The following is a 12,703-nucleotide window of genomic DNA, read 5'->3' as shown; positions in this document are numbered from 1 at the left end:
AACCTGGTCAAAAAAGACTTGATTTTATTTCAAGAAACTTTATTTCAAGCTTTCTTCCAATAAGCAACCTTAACAGAATCCATTCATGATGTATTCAGTCAAGGGAAGGAAAGTCTAATCCTTGAACTCCTTTTGCCCTAATTACCTTTCATGCTTGGAAAGAAGAAGTGCATCAAAATAGAGAAAGTTCATCAAAGGAGGCATCCAATCACTAAATGAGCTGGAAAAAAAATGTTTCATGGGTCCACAAAACACTTCATAAGTTAGGTGAAAACACACACATGCATGCATGCGCGCACACGTGTGCGTGCACACACACACACACACACAAACCAAGGTTCCTGAAGGACAAACGAATCTCTTGCATATCCAGTTAATTAGACAAAACCCAGCCTATCTTAGAACAAGACAGTCATGCAATAATTAATTTTATCAACCTGAATAATGCCTCTTTATGAGAATAGGACTCTGTATTGTTATCAAGGCATTCCACACACGTTAATCTTATTAAACCTCTCGACAACTCTGTTGAACTCTGAAAAGAGGAAATTAAGTCTCCAATAGATTAAGCAGTTCCTACAAGGTCAAATATAGGAAGAAATATACAAATGCACATTGTAAATTTTTCCACCAAAAAATGACATTTCTCATACTCTATCATGTTTGAGGGGTGAAATACCTATATCACAAAACTATTTTTCAGATGAGAAAAACTCATAATCTTGTATAATAGCAGAAAAGTATGAAAATGCTATTGTTTTAAATATAAATCTATCAAGGACTGCCATGAAGCTTTTGTATTTTAATAAAAATACCCAATTCTAATCATTTTTGTTGGAACTGTAAAAGAATGAAAACTTTTATCTGTATTTGGAGAATTTTGAATCTGCTTGATTAAAATTTAAAATGAATGTTCGTTATGAACTCTGTGTAAAGCAAGGTAGCCCTCAGATTCATGATGCCACTGTTTCAGAAGATAGTCACAAGAGGAGGAAAAAAAAATGAAATGTATGATAGGGTCCTTAAGGGCAATGTCTAACTAAGTTATTCACCTCAGCTTCCCTTTGTCTTACATAGAGTTGATTATTAGAACCCCTTCAAAACGCCTTCATCCAAGCATCTGTGTCCAAGCTTGGGATCAAAATAAGTGAGGAAACTATCTCAAAGTTTGTCTTGACACTAGAGTCTTATGAAAGTAATACCCACAACCAGCTGGGGCTAAGAGTGACAGCAACATGTGAACCTATTTCAGGACTAACATGTATCTAATGCTTTCCACTTGGCCATGTGACCTGGGTGAACTCCAGTGAGCAGGAGATTCCGGAACCTTCATAGAAGCCACTGCTTTTTTACTCCCCAAAGAAAGGTGGTCTTTGCTATCTGTGAACTTCAGGAGCTGCTATTTTTCAGTGGTCTTAACTCCAAAATCCTTCAGATTCTCCACACATTCATTGGAGAGATCCTTTAATCTGTATGAAAGCTTGGATAAAAATAACTGAAATATAACAATAAAAACAAAATGAACAATAGGACCTATGAACTCAGGTCAGCAGAAGGCTTTTTCGAAGTTTCTTGGACATTCCTCTAAAGTCAACAAGGGAAGAAAGTATGAAGCATGAATAGAAGGCAATGTTTGCTGCTCCCAAGATTTATCTTGGGATTGTTTCCAAAAATGGCTGAAGTCTTTAACCGATAAGCTGCCAGGTAGAAAAGGGTATGCTCTTATTAAACATCAGGAGAGTGCCTGACCAGTATTTGAGAATTGTGAATGAGGCCTTCGGACTTCCTCAACTAACCAGAGGATTTTCTTTTGCCTTCTCTTATTGCAGTTTGGAAACAACGATGCTGCTTTGTTCAAGGGACTGAAGACACATGGCACTGCACACTTCTGCAGAAATACATCCCACATTAAATAAAGTTAAAGGTGGTATTTGAAAAATAAATAAATAACGGAGTTCCAATTCACTGCAAATGGTACAGGAGGCCAGTAAGTAGGAAGCCTGCAAGAGAAGGGCTTCTTTTAGAAAGATGTTTTACAGGACTTTTTCTGCGTCATTAACTCTCCTGGAATCCTGAACATAACATGATGAATTTCCCTAAAAAAAGTAGCTACTGTTTAATATTGAAGCACTTCAAAGAGCCACACTAGAAGGAATCAAAGTAACCCAAAAGACCCAGTAGATGTGAAATTTGCCAAAGGGTAGAAAAAAAAAAGGGAAAGAAACATGTAAGTTCTAACAGATTTTGACGATGTACTCAAAATACCACTGATTATTTTGCTAATACAGTGTTTTACTGTTCCATGCGACTGAAATAAGCCTCTGTATTCATCAGAATAGAGGATATTTTTATTAAAATATTTCTGTCATAGCTCTTAAAAAAAGGAACATACTTAGTCCTTTGAAAAGAATCACTGTCTGAAAATTGCCCATGAGGTGTACATATATGTGTATTTGATAATAAACAGATATTTAATTGGAGTTTCGTTTTTTTTATTAGATTGAGTCACAACATACTGATAATACTGCTCCTACCCTCAATATCTAGTTTCAGAGAAAAAAAAAGATTTCATGAAAGCAAACAAATGAAGGGAGGAACAATAAGAAAGAAAGCTAAGAGGGATACAACAGTGGTTAACTTCAATAACAATAATTAGTCGGGTCTTTAAAAATATCTTTTGTATAAAACCTGTCCAAGAGAGAATAAAGACAAACTCCTAAAAAGTCCACATCTTAAGTCACAGTCCATCAAAATCAAGTGGAAAAATGTCAGATAATGATATCTACCCAAGTTAAGAAATGGAATACACTTTGGCTTCAATTGATCTTTCAAATAATCAACTAAAACTCAGATTTCTATTTGAAAAGGCCCCGAAGATAGAGCTGGACAAGGAGTCAGGATTTTTAGAGTCTCCTTAAAAGGGCCATCTGTGTATAACTGCCCTTCTCACACTCCACGTAGCCCCTCATCAGAACCTAGGTTCACAAAAGCCAAGCTGAATTTAAAGATGCACGCACACAGTTACTAAGAAGCCTAGTTACCAAATCTATGTTCTGGGACCGTCTCAAGTTTCCCTTATTATGTAAGCACTTAGGGACAATAAAATTTCACAGACATTCAGCAGCAGCCTCAAGACAACAGTCACCTTGAGTGCACAATTCTTTCAGGCAGTTTACATTGCTTGGATTTAATTTATCTTGATCATATTGTCCATGCTTTATGGAATAACCATTTAGTAGGAATGACTCCATTCACTGGTAACATATCACTAATGTTATTAAATATCATTAACCATCCTGAACTCTGTATTAGAAAAAAAATGGAATTAGAAAAAAAAATATGAAATATTCAAAAAGATCTACGGAGCTGGTAGGTCCCCAGACACATCTGTCTGCAGATCCTGATGAGAAGAAAGAAAAACAATGAGTATTCACTTCTCACAGATAGAGGTCACTAATGGACTGAATTTGAATCACTGTGGCAGAAACCACAAAGTTATTAAAGCAATCCAGTGGGGAAAAAATGAACTTGAATTAAAATTAAAGGTACCAAAGGATGATTGGCAAGAGAAAAAAAAAGACCCAAACAGAAATAATGTTTTTCACCTTCACTTACTGGAATGTTCTAAAGAGAGAGCCACAGTCTCTGAGCACTGTCATTCTTTCCTTGTATGTATTTATTTAGAACTCTAGGCATTGCTGATCCTAGGAGCAGACATTCTTCATTAGAAAAGTATAAAGCTGAAGGGTCAAACTAGATTGGATGCTCCAGCTGAGCCTCTATAGAATAAGGCTTCTGGCTGTGGACATTCTTAAAACCACAGCCTCAAACTGCGAAACTGAATCGATGCTTCTTCAGGAAGGTTGGTTTAGAACCTAAGTGAAGCTCTCCAGCAAGCGAGAATAAATTTTAAGGAAGACAGAGAAGGTTCAAATGAGATCCATACGTTCAAACTCAGATATGATCACATCAACTCAAACCCTGCCCACAGAGTTTGACAGAAACATGACTGAGTGCTCTAAGGACTCCGGAGAAGGCCAGCATGACAGCTTTTGGAACCTAATTAATTTTCCTGAAAGCACCCCAGAGAATTTGCAAAACTGCAGTGAAACCTTGTTAAGATATGGACCCCTTTACAAAACAAAACAAAACAAAACAACACAACAACAAACAAAAAGCTAGCATTCCTTCTGTAATAGTATGATCGGTTCTGCTATAGTGCAGCTGTCCATTACTTTGTACAATTCCATGGCCCCACTATCAGACACACGGAATAATGATTAGAATCACATCTTTCAACCTCCTTCTGTCACAGATATTTACAACTTGACATGAGTGTGTGGCGCTGCGCTGTCAACAGTCATTAGTAAAGACCCTTAAAGGGTTTTATCCTATCCTGCTTTGATTACTTCTCAGGCTTCCCAGAAACCAGATGAGGAGAGAAAAGTTGTCCACATTCAGAGGCGACAGCACTGCATGAAAATGAGCAACTTTTCTTGATGTGCACATTCCCCAAAGATTAATTCTCCTCTAGTATGGTGGCCAGCCTGCTACATGCATCTGGTAAATACCCTTGTTGATTTAAAAGACACAATCCAGTTCTAACATTTCAGATCCCGACCTAGAATTCTATATTCATTCAGCAACAATCACCCAGTGCTGTATAAATGCCAACCCTGCATTCTATTTACCTCAGAATGTTTGGGGGATACTTCTTGGCAGATTTAATAAGGTCATGCCAGGTAGAACTAGACAGAATCCCACTCCAGTATGGAAGCCATCCTTCATATTAGCTTTGGACTGGGGGAAGTTAGACATAATAAATTTAGCAATAATCCTGTAAGCCAGTGGACATGCTCCGAAGCTCCTGGAACCCTGTGTGATTAAGTAGACTCCCAGTTGAATGGGGAGCAATGGCTCCCATTTAGAAGAGGGTTTGCACAGCAGACACAGCATGCAAAGAAACCTGATCAGCCCTTTGCACTCCTGTAGGAGCATTTACAGGGATTTGCGCCTTGTGCTGCGCTCGCTTGATTAGTTTACTGTTAGCTTTATAGGAGATTCCCTCTATTAGAACTAATCAGAAGCTCATGGAGAGATGATTGCCATTCAGGGAAAGTACTAAGAGTTTCCAGGAGAATTAATCGTGATAATCATAATAAAGGTGAGAGCAGGGCCCCAAGAGGCACTTCAAGACTCTATAGGGCCTTAAGGGGTGATGGTGGGTCTGAATCTTCCTTGCCCTGGGAGTGAGCAGTAGCTATTTTATTAGCTGAAATGCATAGCGATGATGTTCAGGATTTGTGAGCCTCTTCTTCCCTCTGGTACCCTAGCCTCCTTGCACACATAAAGCCATTCTCACTTCCCCCACATCACTGAGCATCAGGCCAAAAAGAGCGGGGGGAGGCTGTCTATAACATCAGTAACCTCAGGCAGCAGTACACACATCCAGATCCAGGTCCACATCCCCCCTTTATCCCTACCATACACACACACACACACACAGCAAATTTAAACCACCAATGGCTAGTACGTTTCATTTTGCCCTTCAGTGAAAATGTGAATTTTATAGTTCATGCTTTTATGACACCAGAAGGTTAATGAAAGTAGGAAAGACTCCCGAGGATGTCAAAGCAATGGAAAAGATACAATTTTCCACTTTGCTTTCAATATTCAAATCTAAGATCCAGGGAGAGCTCAGAGAAGCAGGCAAGGTAGAATCAGCTTCCTTTCTGTTGATATGAAATAGGGCTGAAAGCGAGGACATGGAGGTGAGTGAAATCCATCAATCTCTTCTCTGGATTCGAGCACACTTAAAAGTCCTTAGCTACACGTTCCAAATTTCCAAACTATACAAAAAATCAGACACCAGCTGGGGCCCAGGGTTCTCCTGAACTCCTGGGGGAGAGGGGGTCGACTCTCGCACAGCTGCCTATCTGGCAAGAAGAAACACCAAGACACCCCCATCCCCCAGCCGCCGCCACACACTCACTACTCCCACACCCAGCTAACTGCCTGCGCTGGATACCCATCCCCGGGACCTTGAACTTAGCCTCCGTCTTACTTTGAGTCAAACCTAGCTAACTCTGCTCCCAAAGGAAAGGAAGCCCAGAGTCGGGGTGGGGGTTTGGGGGGTTACCGTTAAGGGTGCGCGTTTACCTGCTAAGGATGTTCAGGTCTCCTTCCAGCCCCGCTGGTAATTCCTCTCAGCACAGCGCCCTCCCCAAGATCCAAACTTTTGCTAGGTCCTCCAGGTGGCGGCGGCGGTGGCTGCTGGAACCGAGCTCGGGCTCCCGCTGCGTCGGAGCTCCGGGAGGCAAAGGCTGGAGCTTCAGAGCTGTGCGCGCCCCGCGGCAGCCTGCCGGCTCCCCAGCACCCTGCTCGCCTCGCTTGCTGTCGCCTACGTCCCCTACAGAGCCGCGGCATCGTCTTCCCCCGTCCTCCGACACCTCCGCCTCCAGGGGTCGGGCATGCCACTTTCTCTAGGTTCGGTCTGCCGCCACAGCTCCGCTCTTCCCTCCTCAGTCTCACCCTCTCCCCCTGGAACCCCGGAAAAAAAAGTAGGGCGATCTAGGAGGGAGGTGGAGAGCGTCCGAGCGAGTCCGGGACTGCTGAGAGAGCTAGGGCTACCCGGGGCGGCTGGGGAACCGGGCGGGAGCTCGGTCGCAGAGTGTGCGCGGACCACGCGCAGCGGGGCGTGCAGTTCGGGCTGCGCGGGGGCGGGCGCGGGGCTGGCTCCAAGTGCAGCGTCTGCGGGGCGCGGGTCTGGAGGCTGCTCCAGCCACACTGCAGCCTTGATTGGACCCGGTCAGCTAATGTAGGCTCGGAGCAAGGTCCCCACCCCCACCCCTCCTGACCCACCCCCCCTCGGGAGATGTTTACTGTAATGAATTCGCTGGGTCGGCTTTGCAGCTCGCGCTCCCCTCCTCTCCCTCGGTCCCTCGTGCTCTGGCGCGCTCCCCTCTTGGAGCCCTCTTTCTCTGCTTCCCTCCTCTCCTCCCACCCTTGCGGAGTCCCTCCCACTTCTCGGGTTTAAAGAATGCTTGGGAGGAGCCGCAGCAACTCTTAGCTTTCCAAGAGAAGTCAGATGGGGCTTTTAACCCTGTCCTCCCTGGAGAGAGTTAAGTGCACCCCGCTTTCCTAGGGATACCAACTTGACCCTGAGCTGTTCCTCTCTCTCTCTCTAAGCTTGCTCAGGCATCTTCCGTACCCACACGGAGCTTCTCTGAAAGGTGAAAAACCCTTTCTCTGTAGTCTACCGGATGTATGTCTACACCAGAGGAGCTAGTACTTAGACTCAGAAGTGATCGAAACGTAACATTAGAGGGTAAAAATATAGCACATCTCTCAAACCAAAATGGCGTGATTTCACTCGCCGGTAACACTGGGGATGTACTGCACCCCCAGCCCATCAAAGGTCCGCTCACCAAGCTTTCTTCCATAAACTTTAATTGGAGAAATTAGAGTTCGGCATCATATTTAGACACATCCACTTTCCCCTGTCACCCTGGCTGCTGCTCCTGGAAAGAATGGTGTTCAGTAGATGAGTTGTCTCTATAAATTACAATAGACAACTGACAACGTCCAGCCTCAAAGGCTAAGAGAATCGGTTGTGTAGTTAAGATATCCAATCGATACAGCTCTCTCACTTGGGATTCTCTTTGCCTAGGTTAAAGAGTAATCTAAGAAATCGGAGACATGACTCTTTATTTGATCTTTCCCTCCCCATCCCCCTTTTTGGCAAGGGGATAGTGGCCTGGTTCACTCCTCCATTCATTGCTGTCTCTCTGTCTCCAGCAAGTTGCAGTCCTGTTTTAACTAGTCTGGAGACCGGCGGAATACTAACAGAAGAGGGAGAACAAGCCATCAACCAGCTTTAGGCTGCAAGGAGGCGCACTGTGGGTAGGGCCCCCCGGGAAAAGCGATTTGCAACTTGAAAGCTGGCCTGGACCAACTCCCTAGGGACCATCTCAGCTCGCTGTGCTGAGGACTTTGGCAGGGGCGTTGGCTCTAACGCCCTGGAGATGATTTCCGGTCGAACCCCAGGCGAGACCGCACTCCTTGTCCTCGGTTCAAAGTCTGAGTCACTTGGCAGCGCTTCCCCAATTGTTTTTATTTCCTTGCAATGCTGTTGTGTCTGCTACCTTCATGGATTTGAGCTTTTAAACCCTGGTAAGGCAACTTGGAGAAATGCCCGATTTGTCTTCCCAAGCCACACAGGGATCCACCCAAGCCCCGCCGCGACTCATGCATTCACTCACATTGGCACACACCACTGGGGTTCAAGAGAGCTTGCCACCCTTCCCCGTGCTTTAATATATACAAAGGAGACTAGAAAACCACATAGGCATATCCTTGTCTGTCTTCTCTAAAACTCAAAGTGGAACTGACAAATAACCAGGAGAGAATGGGACTTAAATGGAGACTCTAATCTGAGAACAGATAGTGAGAGTCATCTTGTGAGCTTCTGAAGTAAAGTGCTAAGATAACAGTGGTGATGGCAGTAGCCTTCAGGAGCTACTGCCCCTGCTCGCTCAAGGAGTCTGGCAGGCCACATGATTTATCCAAATGGCAAGTATGGGACCAGCCCTTCCAAGACACACTTAGCTAGCTGGACTTCTTTATCGTGGAGGTGAGAAGAAGAAGAAGGAGAAGGAGAAAGAGGAGAAGGGGGAGAAGGAGGAAAAGGAGAAGGAGGAGAAGGAGGAGAAGGAGGAGAAGGAGAAGAGACCGCACCAGCGTTGAAAACTACAGGAATCCAGGAAGAGACCTGGACTGTTCAGCTCAGAGGACTCTTTTTCCAGGAGGCCCAGAGTCTGGTGGAGATTCTAGGGCAGCTGGATAGGTCCTTTTCCCCTTACTAATCTGGATAACTGCATTCAGCGCATGCCGGGCACGGGGCACATGAAAAGTGGGCTCTCCAGTTTTGGGAGCTCCTGGCCCTTGAGTCCGGAAAGCACAATTACACCAGCTCTGGAACTGCCCAGGTGCAACAGCGGGGCAGGAAAGGTCCTTGGCTTAAAAAAAAAAACAATCATACGCGATTGGAAAGTTTAGTGGCTAATTGATCCTGGATTTCGGGCACAGGGCAGGTAGGGGTTTGAGATACTGAGGCTTGATAATAACACTTCTTGCATTCAACCCAGATGGGTATGGGAGGTTGCTACTTACCGGACTTAAGAGAAGCATTCTAGGGAAATGAAAGGCTGTTCTAAGCATAGGGGATTTGGGAAACTCCATTTAGGATCGATGTTTTTGGCAGGTAGCAAATGAGCGATTTTATCCACAACGCAGTTACAAAACTCCCTAGAGGATTTGGAATCGACTTGAATATAGAAACCGCCCCTCCTGCCCCCAAAGTGTTCGGGGTAGAGAAAAAAAAGCCCATTTTCTTTGTGGATAAAAAGACAAAACCTAGAACACTCACCCGGTGACTACCCACCACTTGCTCAAAAGGGAGGGGGGATCCAAATAACGTGGTGGCCACTTAAAGAAAGCTAGGGCAGTCACTACAAACTTCACCTGGCGTAGAAATCCCTTTACCTGACAGCCTTGTCTCCTTAGCTCATCCGAATCCGACGGGGTCGGGGAGGTGGAAAGGGAAGAAGCTGGAGCGGCAGTAGAGGGACTCCCCGGGCATGGTATTGTTTTAGGGGTCGCCGCCGAGGTCCCTCCTGCCCATCGTTGAGAACTGCCAGCGTGGTCCTGTGACTCAGTGGATGCGGTGATCGGTTCTGCAGTGCTGCCTCCAGAGGCTGGAAACTCGGAACCGAGGACCAGATAGGAGCGCACCTGGAAGCAGAGAGAGCTCTGCGTGTTTGAGAAAGCCCTGCACTAGCGGTTATCTCCCAGCGCACATTCCTCGGTGGTGACAATGGATGACGCCAAACTCACAAGTGATGGCGACTGCTTTCAAATGTACAACTATCTTCAAGGTACCCGGCAAGACAGAAAGCTTCGTTCACCTCCCACTCCTTGCCCTCCCATCGAGAGGAGGGAACTAGCTTAACCCTGTGTTCACTCTACACTCTGGATAGAAGCTAGATTGCGCTGAGAAACAGCAGGCGGTGGCTCTCCCGGCAAAAGCTTTGTTCACGTGCAGTTCCAGTGGGCGTGTGGCTGTCTAGGGGCACTTGCTTGGCAAGATGCCAGTGGCGCGCTTTCCGAGCCAGATTCAGGGATGGGAAGGAACCTAGCGTTTCATCCGGACCAGACTCAGCCCTCACAATCTTTTTTTTTTCTTTTTTTTTTTTACCTCCTGTTACCGGATTTATTGAAGTTGCCAGCAAAGTTGGTTTTTATTCCTTTACTTCTGTGTCCCCCGCCTCTCATATAATTTTCTTTGCCAGCTGCGCTTTGAACACTTAGAAATCTCTGATCCAGCTCTAACTCTTAACAGAATTTCGAGTGCAGTGGGAGAGGAATGGAGAAGGGTACCCACCCACTCCTGGCAAATTTAAATGAAACCACAAAGACAGCTGCCTCCCACCTACCCATCAGAAGCGTTGGTGTCAACTAAATGACATCAGTCAAGTAAGAAAGAGTAAGACACCTGAAGACCGGATAGAAAAGAAATAAAAGAACGAAGTTGATACATGATTGGGGAAAGGAGCCTAAAGGGAAAGGCTTGAGTGAATAAACAGCGAAAGAGGGGAAAAAAGAATTAAAATGAAAAATTAAAACAAGGAAAAAATAATAAAGGGAGCAGGGCTTGATATAGCAGCTCAATTTTAAGGGCGATGTGAATAACAATGTTTCCTCAGCTCCCTTGAAACAGGTTAATTGTGTAATAAATTCCTGCTTGGGTTTAGTGAACAGCTTTGCCTATACATTCAGAACTTCCAGAAAGTTAACTGAATAAACAAAGAACCATCTCGATGGTTCCAGAAAAAGAAACTCAGGCCTGAGAAAACTGTTCTCCTCTGCTGTAGCTTTCTCTGTCAAATGAGCCAGGACTGTGAACTGAGCCTGCTTTTCTCAGGCTCTATTCAGCACTAAATGTTAGAAAGCTCTGAGAGTTACAGGGAGGCATTGCTGAAAGGGATTATTTTTAAAGGGTGAGCAAAGCGTACTTTTCCACAGAATCAATGTCCTCCTCCTGACCCAACATACCCAACCTGATGTGAATTGCCTCCACTTCAAATGTCCGCCTGAGCCCAGCCATCCTGAGAGGCCTCTGGTGCTGTTTCAACTTCAGCTTGAAGAATTCCGTTGTAAATCCTTCTGATTTGCCAAGGTGGCAGCAGAGCATAGGAATAGCCCCTTTGGTTCTTGAATCAGCAAAGATCACACTTTAGACAAACACATTTCCACCGTCCTTTAAATATCTAGTCTTCTGAGCAAGTATGCATATGTGTTCACAGAACTGATCTTCCTCTGCATCTTTCTTCTCAGAGGAAAGTTTATTAAGAACATCCTTTCGAACATATATCGGTTAACCAACAGGATAGAACCCTAAATAGGCTTTACTTTGTGATTTACGCTGCTGGAAGCAGAATTAATCCAGAAAAGGAAGAGGGGGCCGGTTATTAATAAGTAGAATTTCATTTTGCATTAATGGTGATTCAAAAGTATAGAAAAGCAGTGCAATGAGCATGCTCTCCTTTCTAAAAGCTATGAGTGTGATTATTATGATCATGGTTTTTATAAATATAAAGAAAGAAAATACTACAGCAAATGTACAAAGAGAAGCAATGTGATAGGTCATAAGCTCGATGAGAGCTTATCAACTTTAGAAATGCATGGAGGTGAGGTCAGACAGAACAAGAGCAGATCTGCTCCAGGGCCTCCAAAGTCTGATGATTTTTACAAACTGGCAATCTGTGATGGATACAATGATTTACTTTGTTTTGAGAAACAACCATGAGCACATTAGAATGTTAGTGGTAGTCTAAAGAGGGAAGAGGAGAACCAGAATGAAGCAGAAAGCTGCTGGATCACTAATCATCTTTAAGGCTTTAGTCCTTAATGGATGTTTTATAACAACTAAAATTTGATTGCTGTCTCAAGCAGTTTACTTCTCTTCTAATATCTCAAATTCTCAAATAATTCTCCATCAACAGGTAGCATGTACACATGATGCCCATGCACGCACACACACACAACACACACACACACACACACGCATGCACACACACACACACACACACACATGCACACACACACACACACACACACGTGAGGGAGAACTGACCTATCTTTCTAATCCTAGGTGATAGTTAAATTATTATAATACCAGGATCATAAATGATGTTTAATACTCCAAGTGGCAAAACTTTCAATATTGTGTGAATTAAACTCCACACCTTCCAGTGGTACTTGATTTAGAAAATGGACATAAACTATTCTCGCACCACCAGGGAATCAGTATAGGCAACGCACATTAGCAATGTATGTGCAAAACAAAAGCAAAAACAGAATAGCAAGAAAAAATTTGAACAATAAAACAAAAACAAAAACAAAAAAAACTTTAGAAGGATTCATTATCCCTGACCTCAAGCTGTTCTACAGAGCAATAGTGATAAAATCTGCATGGAATGGGTGTGGAGACAGGCAGGTCGATCAACGAAATAGAATCGAAGATCTTGAAATGAACCCACACTCCTATGGACACTTGACCTTTGAAAAAGAAGCCAAAAGCATACAGTGGGAAGAAAGACAGCATCATCAAGGAACGGTGCTAGTCTTCCTATTGTTTTTTTTT

General features: G+C 44.1%; 1 protein-coding gene across 1 annotated transcript in view; it reads right to left on the bottom strand.

The window, feature by feature from the left end:
• The window catches only part of Flrt2 (fibronectin leucine rich transmembrane protein 2), a 92,768-nt gene extending 82,741 nt beyond the window's left edge, over positions 1–10,027 (bottom strand). The window contains exon 1 of the mRNA XM_028777329.1: positions 9,544–10,027. The gene's annotated coding sequence lies outside the window, so the exon portion shown is untranslated. The remainder of the gene's footprint in view (positions 1–9,543) is intronic.
• Between the last annotated feature and the right edge of the window lie 2,676 nt (positions 10,028–12,703).

Source organism: Grammomys surdaster, unplaced genomic scaffold, assembly GCF_004785775.1.
Source record: "Grammomys surdaster isolate TR1022 unplaced genomic scaffold, NIH_TR_1.0 279, whole genome shotgun sequence".
NCBI classification, from domain to species: Eukaryota; Metazoa; Chordata; class Mammalia; order Rodentia; family Muridae; genus Grammomys; species Grammomys surdaster.
This window is presented reverse-complemented; position numbering and strand designations above follow the sequence as displayed.